Below are 8253 nucleotides of genomic sequence, written 5' to 3'. Positions count from 1 at the left end.
TAGCTCCAACAGTGCAGTAGTATCTAACTAAATGCGTGTGTTCCTAGCTCCAACAGTGCAGTAGTATCTAACTAAATGCTTGTGTTTCTAGCTCCAACAGTGCAGTAGTATCTAACTAAATGCTTGTGTTTCTAGCTCCAACAGTGCAGTAGTATCTAACCAAATGCTTGTGTTCCTAGCTCCAACAGTGCAGTAGTATCTAACTAAATGCTTGTGTTTCTAGCTCCAACAGTGCAATAATATCTAACTAAATGCTTGTGTTCCTAGCTCCAACAGTGCAGTAGTATCTAACTAAATGCTTGTGTCCTAGCTCCAACAGTGCAGTGGTATCTAACTAAATGCTTATGTTCCTAGCTCCAACAGTGCAGTAGTATCTAACTAAATGATTGTGTTCCTAGCTCCAACAGTACAGTAGTATCTAACTAAATGCTGGTGTTCCTAGCTCCAACAGTACAGTAGTATCTAACTAAATGCTTGTGTTCCTAGCTCCAACAGTACAGTAGTATCTAACTAAATGCTTGTGTTCCTAGCTCCAACAGTACAGTAGTATCTAACTAAATGCTTGTGTTCCTAGCTCCAACAGTACAGTAATATCTAACTAAATGCTTGTGTTCCTAGCTCCAACAGTGCAGTAGTATCTAACTAAATGCTTGTGTTCCTAGCTCCAACAGTGCAATAGTATCTAACTAAATGCTTGTGTTCCTAGCTCCAACAGTGCAGCAGTATCTAACTAGATGCTTGTGTTTCTAGCTCCAACAGTAATATCTAACTAAATGCTTGTGTTCCTAGCTCCAACAGTGCAGTAGTATCTAACTAAATGCTTGTGTTCCTAACTCCAACAGTGCAGTAGTATCTAACTAAATGCTTGTGTTCCTAGCTCCAACAGTGCAGCAGTATCTAACTAGATGCTTGTGTTTCTAGCTCCAACAGTAATATCTAACTAAATGCTTGTGTTCCTAGCTCCAACAGTGCAGTAGTATCTAACTAAATGCTTGTGTTCCTAACTCCAACAGTGCAGTAATATCTAACTAAATGCTTGTGTTCCTAGTTCCAACAGTGCAGTAGTATCTAACTAAATGCTTGTGTTCCTAACTCCAACAGTGCAGTAGTATCTAACTAAATGCTTTTGTTCCTAGCTCCAACAGTGCAGTAATATCTAACTAAATGCTTGTGTTCCTGGCTCCAACAGTGCAGTAGTATCTAACTAAATGCTTGTGTTTCTAGCTCCAACAGTACAGTAGTATCTAACTAAATGCTTGTGTTCCTAGCTCCAACAGTGCAGTAGTATCTAACTAAATGCTTGTGTTCCTAGCTCCAACAGTACAGTAGTATCTAACTAAATGCTTGTGTTTCTAGCTCCAACAGTACAGTAGTATCTAACTAAATGCTTGTGTTCCTAGCTCCAACAGTACAGTAGTATCTAACTAAATGCTTGTGTTCCTAGCTCCAACAGTGCAGTAATATCTAACTAAATGCTTGTGTTCCTAGCTCCAACAGTGCAGTAGTATCTAACTAAATGCTTGTGTTCCTAGCTCCAACAGTGCAATAGTATCTAACTAAATGCTTGTGTTCCTAGCTCCAACAGTGCAATAGTATCTAACTAAATGCTTGTCTTCCTGGCTCCAACAGTGCAATAGTATCTAACAATTCACAACAATACACACAAATCTCAAAATAAAAGAATGGAATTAAGAAATATATAAATATTAGGACGAGCCATGTCTGAGTCCAGTGATAGATGTGTGTGATGGGACAGAACAATGCTGTCTAAAGAGCCCATGCTCCGGGACCCTGAAATTCAACGGTCTGCTCAGTTTTGTAAATTCCCTCAAACCCACTTTATCACGCAGTCAGTATGGTTTAGCAAGGCACATGGGGGCTCCAAAAGTCAAGCTTGTGATCAAAGTTCATATTTATAATGTAAAGAAAAACAAGGCTGTTTCTGTCTCTCTCTTTCTCTCTGTTTCTCTCTTGCTATCCCACCTCTCTCTCTCTGTTTCTCTCTTGCTATCCCACCTCTCTCTCTGTTTCTCTCTTGCTATCCCACCTCTCTCTCTCTGTTTCTCTCTTGCTATCCCACCTCTCTCTCTCTGTTTCTCTCTTGCTATCCCACCTCTCTCTCTTCTCTTGCTATCCCACCTCTCTCTCTCTGTTTCTCTCTTGCTATCCCACCTCTCTCTCTCTGTTTCTCTCTTGCTATCCCACCTCTCTCTCTCTGTTTCTCTCTTGCTATCCCACCTCTCTCTCTCTGTTTCTCTCTTGCTATCCCACCTCTCTCTCTCTGTTTCTCTCTTGCTATCCCACCTCTCTCTCTCTGTTTCTCTCTTGCTATCCCACCTCTCTCTCTCTCTGTTTCTCTCTTGCTATCCCACCTCTCTCTCTCTGTTTCTCTCTTGCTATCCCACCTCTCTCTCTCTGTTTCTCTCTTGCTATCCCACCTCTCTCTCTCTGTTTCTCTCTTGCTATCCCACCTCTCTCTCTGTTTCTCTCTTGCTATCCCACCTCTCTCTGTTTCTCTCTTGCTATCCCACCTCTCTCTCTCTGTTTCTCTCTTGCTATCCCACCTCTCTCTCTCTGTTTCTCTCTTGCTATCCCACCTCTCTCTCTCTGTTTCTCTCTTGCTATCCCACCTCTCTCTCTCTGTTTCTCTCTTGCTATCCCACCTCTCTCTCTCTGTTTCTCTCTTGCTATCCCACCTCTCTCTCTCTGTTTCTCTCTTGCTATCCCACCTCTCTCTCTGTTTCTCTCTTGCTATCCCACCTCTGTCTCTCTGTTTCTCTCTTGCTATCCCACCTCTGTCTCTCTGTTTCTCTCTTGCTATCCCACCTCTCTCTCTCTGTCTCTCTTGCTATCCCACCTCTCTCTCTCTCTGTTTCTCTCTTGCTATCCCACCTCTCTCTCTCTGTTTCTCTCTTGCTATCCCACCTCTCTCTCTCTGTTTCTCTCTTGCTATCCCACTTCTCTCTCTCTGTTTCTCTCTTGCTATCCCACCTCTCTCTCTGTTTCTAAATCAACCATCCTTCTTTCAACTGACTGCCTTGTGTTCCTTGTTGCTGTTCTCCCCTCTCCCTGTTTAGACAGCTTGCAGCTCCTTACTGGAAGGATCGAGAGTTGATATTTGTGTTTTCACCCTGACCATAAGAAGCTCCCCATGTCTTTGCGTAGGTAGACTGAACGTGGCCAATGTGTGTGCGTGTGTTCCCTATGTCTTTGCGTGGGTAGACTAGTAATAATACAAGTTGATACAAGTGGAAAGAAAATGAAAGAGAGGACACTGAGTGGAGATGAGAGACAAATAAGTTGAACATGACAGGTGAAGTCTCCTCTTTAGAGCTAATATGTTGAACATGACAGGGGAAGCCTCTGTAGAGCTAGTATGTTGAACATGACAGGTGAAGTCTCCTCTGTAGAGCTAGTATGTTGAACATGACAGGGGAAGCCTCTGTAGAGCTAGTATGTTGAACATGACAGGTGAAGCCTCTGTAGAGCTTGTATGTTGAACATGACAGGTGAAGTCTCCTCTGTAGAGCTAGTATGTTGAACATGACAGGGGAAGCCTCTGTAGAGCTAGTATGTTGAACATGACAGGTGAAGTCTCCTCTGTAGAGCTAGTATGTTGAACATGACAGGGGAAGCCTCTGTAGAGCTAGTATGTTGAACATGACAGGTGAAGCCTCTGTAGAGCTTGTATGTTGAACATGACAGGTGAAGTCTCCTCTGTAGAGCTAGTATGTTGAACATGACAGGTGAAGTCTCCTCTGTAGAGCTAGTATGTTGAACATGACAGGGGAAACCTCCTCTGTAGAGCTAGTATGTTGAACATGACAGGTGAAGCCTCTGTAGAGCTTGTATGTTGAACATGACAGGTGAAGTCTCCTCTGTAGAGCTAGTATGTTGAACATGACAGGGAAGCCTCTGTAGAGCTAGTATGTTGAACATGACAGGTGAAGTCTCCTCTGTAGAGCTAGTATGTTGAACATGACAGGTGAAGTCTCCTCTGTAGAGCTAGTATGTTGAACATGACAGGTGAAGTCTCCTCTGTAGAGCTTGTATGTTGAACATGACAGGTGAATTCTCCTCTGTAGAGCTAGTATGTTGAACATGACAGGTGAAGTCTCCTCTGTAGAGCTAGTATGTTGAACATGACAGGTGAAGCCTCTGTAGGGCTAGTATGTTGAACATGACAGGTGAAGCCTCCTCTGTAGAGCTAGTATGTTGAACATGACAGGTGAAGTCTCCTCTGTAGAGCTTGTATGTTGAACATGACAGGTGAAGTCTCCTCTGTAGAGCTAGTATGTTGAACATGACAGGTGAAGTCTCCTCTGTAGAGCTAGTATGTTGAACATGACAGGGGAAGTCTCCTCTGTAGAGCTAGTATGTTGAACATGACAGGTGAAGTCTCCTCTGTAGAGCTAGTATGTTGAACATGACAGGTGAAGCCTCCTCTGTAGAGCTAGTATGTTGAACATGACAGGTGAAGCCTCCTCTGTCGAGGTATCACTTCTGTAGTGAATAAGAGTTCAAAGTTCATACCATTCGCAAACCAAAACTCACGCTGATGTTGGCTTCGTTCTGTAGTTATTATCTGAACCATTCTGACATCGGACCGTCGTCCTCACGTCCTCGGAACAGGAGGTTATATTGTCATCAAGGCTTTATATAGGAAGGGAGAGGAGGGCGTGTTTGAAAAGTTTTATGGCCCATGTCCCTTCACAGGGGCGGGCCACTGATTGAGCAGAGCCCTACCTTATGAAAACCCAAATCTCACGTTTTAGAAGCTAAAATCACATTTCATCCCATCACGAATAATTTAATATTCAAACATTTAAATTGAACAACATTTGCATGTGAATCCGATAACTCTGATGTGTAGACTTTCCACTGTAGAGTTTATGTGATCTTATCATCGATGACAATGTCTCAGATGACAACCGAACTGACATCATATTCATTAAGTACCACCGCATATGTTCCATTGGTCGGATTACCAGAATATAGTTCATTTCCCACCACCTTCTGACGTTCCCAGAATCTCTATGTTAACCAAGGGGGTTGCAAATGTAACATCAGTAGGGTAGAGAGAGGAAAAAGGGGGAAGAGGTATTTATGACTGTCATAAACCTTCCCCCAGGCCAACGTCATGACAAACGTTTACAAGCAGAACAAGCCTTATTGGAATGATGAGTTACGGGATATATGGTCAGTAACAAGGCTGAGTACTTATTTATACAGTATAAAGATGGGAATACAAGAGAAGAGTGTAGAAAGGAATTTAAGAAAAAACAGCATGTGTTTGATAAAAGACTGAGCCTATTTAACTGGAGATATCAGAGAGGAGATACAGACAAGACATCCTCAACAGTTATCATACCTTGAGGCATGACAAGATATCCTCAACAGTTATCATACCTTGAGGCGATACAGACAAGACATCCTCAACAGTTATCATACCTTGAGGCGATACAGACAAGACATCCTCAACAGTTATCATACCTTGAGGCGATACAGACAAGACATCCTCAACAGTTATCATACCTTGAGGCGATACAGACAAGACATCCTCAACAGTTATCATACCTTGAGGAGATACAGACAAGACATCCTCAACAGTTATCATACCTTGAGGCATGACAAGATATCCTCAACAGTTATCATACCTTGAGGCGATACAGACAAGACATCCTCAACAGTTATCATACCTTGAGGCGATACAGACAAGACATCCTCAACAGTTATCATACCTTGAGGCGATACAGACAAGACATCCTCAACAGTTATCATACCTTGAGGCGATACAGACAAGACATCCTCAACAGTTATCATACCTTGAGGCGATACAGACAAGACATCCTCAACAGTTATCATACCTTGAGGCGATACAGACAAGACATCCTCAACAGTTATCATACCTTGAGGCGATACAGACAGGACATCCTCAACAGTTATCATACCTTGAGGCGATACAGACAAGACATCCTCAACAGTTATCATACCTTGAGGCGATACAGACAAGACATCCTCAACAGTTATCATACCTTGAGGCGATACAGACAAGACATCCTCAACAGTTATCATACCTTGAGGCGATACAGACAAGACATCCTCAACAGTTATCATACCTTGAGGCGATACAGACAAGACATCCTCAACAGTTATCATACCTTGAGGCGATACAGACAAGACATCCTCAACAGTTATCATACCTTGAGGCGATACAGACAAGACATCCTCAACAGTTATCATACCTTGAGGCGATACAGACAAGACATCCTCAACAGTTATCATACCTTGAGGCGATACAGACAAGACATCCTCAACAGTTATCATACCTTGAGGCGATACAGACAAGACATCCTCAACAGTTATCATACCTTGAGGAGATACAGACAAGACATCCTCAACAGTTATCATACCTTGAGGCATGACAAGATATCCTCAAAAGTTATCATACCTTGAGGCGATACAGACAAGACATCCTCAACAGTTATCATACCTTGAGGCGATACAGACAAGACATCCTCAACAGTTATCATACCTTGAGGCGATACAGACAAGACATCCTCAACAGTTATCATACCTTGAGGCGATACAGACAAGACATCCTCAACAGTTATCATACCTTGAGGCGATACAGACAAGACATCCTCAACAGTTATCATACCTTGAGGCGATACAGACAAGACATCCTCAACAGTTATCATACCTTGAGGCGATACAGACAAGACATCCTCAACAGTTATCATACCTTGAGGCGATACAGACAAGACATCCTCAACAGTTATCATACCTTGAGGCGATACAGACAAGACATCCTCAACAGTTATCATACCTTGAGGCGATACAGACAAGACATCCTCAACAGTTATCATACCTTGAGGCGATACAGACAGGACATCCTCAACAGTTATCATACCTTGAGGCGATACAGACAAGACATCCTCAACAGTTATCATACCTTGAGGTGATACAGACAAGACATCCTCAACAGTTATCATACCTTGAGGCGATAAAGACAAGACATCCTCAACAGTTATCATACCTTGAGGCGATACAGACAAGACATCCTCAACAGTTATCATACCTTGAGGCGATACAGACAAGACATCCTCAACAGTTATCATACCTTGAGGCGATACAGACAAGACATCCTCAACAGTTATCATACCTTGAGGCGATACAGACAAGACATCCTCAACAGTTATCATACCTTGAGGCGATACAGACAAGACATCCTCAACAGTTATCATACCTTGAGGCGATACAGACAAGACATCCTCAACAGTTATCATACCTTGAGGCGATACAGACAAGACACCCTCAACAGGTATCATACCTTGAGGTGATACAGACAAGACATCCTCCAAGTTAGGACCAAAAGTCATAATAAAATTCCTATGGAAGTCAGGGAAGTCAGGGAAGTCAGGGAAGACAGGGAAGTCAGGGAAGACAGGGAAGACAGGGAAGTCAGGGAAGTCAGGGAAGACAGGGAAGTCAGGGAAGACAGGGAAGTCAGGGAAGTCAGGGAAGACAAGGAAGACAGGGAAGACAGGGAAGTCAGGGAAGACAGGGAAGTCAGGGAAGACAGGGAAGTCAGGGAAGTCAGGGAAGTCAGGGAAGACAGGGAAGTCAGGGAAGACAAGGAAGTCAGGGAAGTCAGGGAAGTCAGGGAAGACAGGGGTGGGTGGGGGTCTGAACTCTGTTATTTCATAGGTAGGGGTTTGCTAGTTTCTTCTCAGGTAACGAAAATGTGGCATATTTTGAGGAAGACATGTTCCCTGAGAGCTACAACTGAATATACAATATTAGAACCCTCTTATATACAAACCTTATCAATACCCATACAGTGGCTAGTGAAAGTATTCACCCTGCTTGCCATTTTTCCTATTTTGTTACCTCACAACCTGGAATTAAAATATATATTTGTTTAGGGGTTTGTATCATTTGATTTACGCAACATGCCTACCACTTTGAAGATGCAACATATTTTATTTATTATGAAACAAACAAGATATAAGACAAAACATCTGAAAACTTGAACATGCATAACTATTCACGCCCCAAAGTCAATAGAGTCACCCCTTTGCAGTAATTACAGCTGCAAGTCTCTTGGGGTCTGTCTCTATAAGCTTAGCACATCTAACCACTTGGATTTTTTTACCCGTTCTTCAAGGCAAAACTGCTCCGGATCCTTCAAGTTCGATGGGTTCCGCTGGTCATACCACAGATTCTCAATTGGATTGAGGTCTGGGCTTT

This window comes from Oncorhynchus keta, chromosome 21, assembly GCF_023373465.1.
Source record: "Oncorhynchus keta strain PuntledgeMale-10-30-2019 chromosome 21, Oket_V2, whole genome shotgun sequence".
NCBI classification, from domain to species: Eukaryota; Metazoa; Chordata; class Actinopteri; order Salmoniformes; family Salmonidae; genus Oncorhynchus; species Oncorhynchus keta.
Note: the sequence above shows the minus strand (reverse complement) of the source record.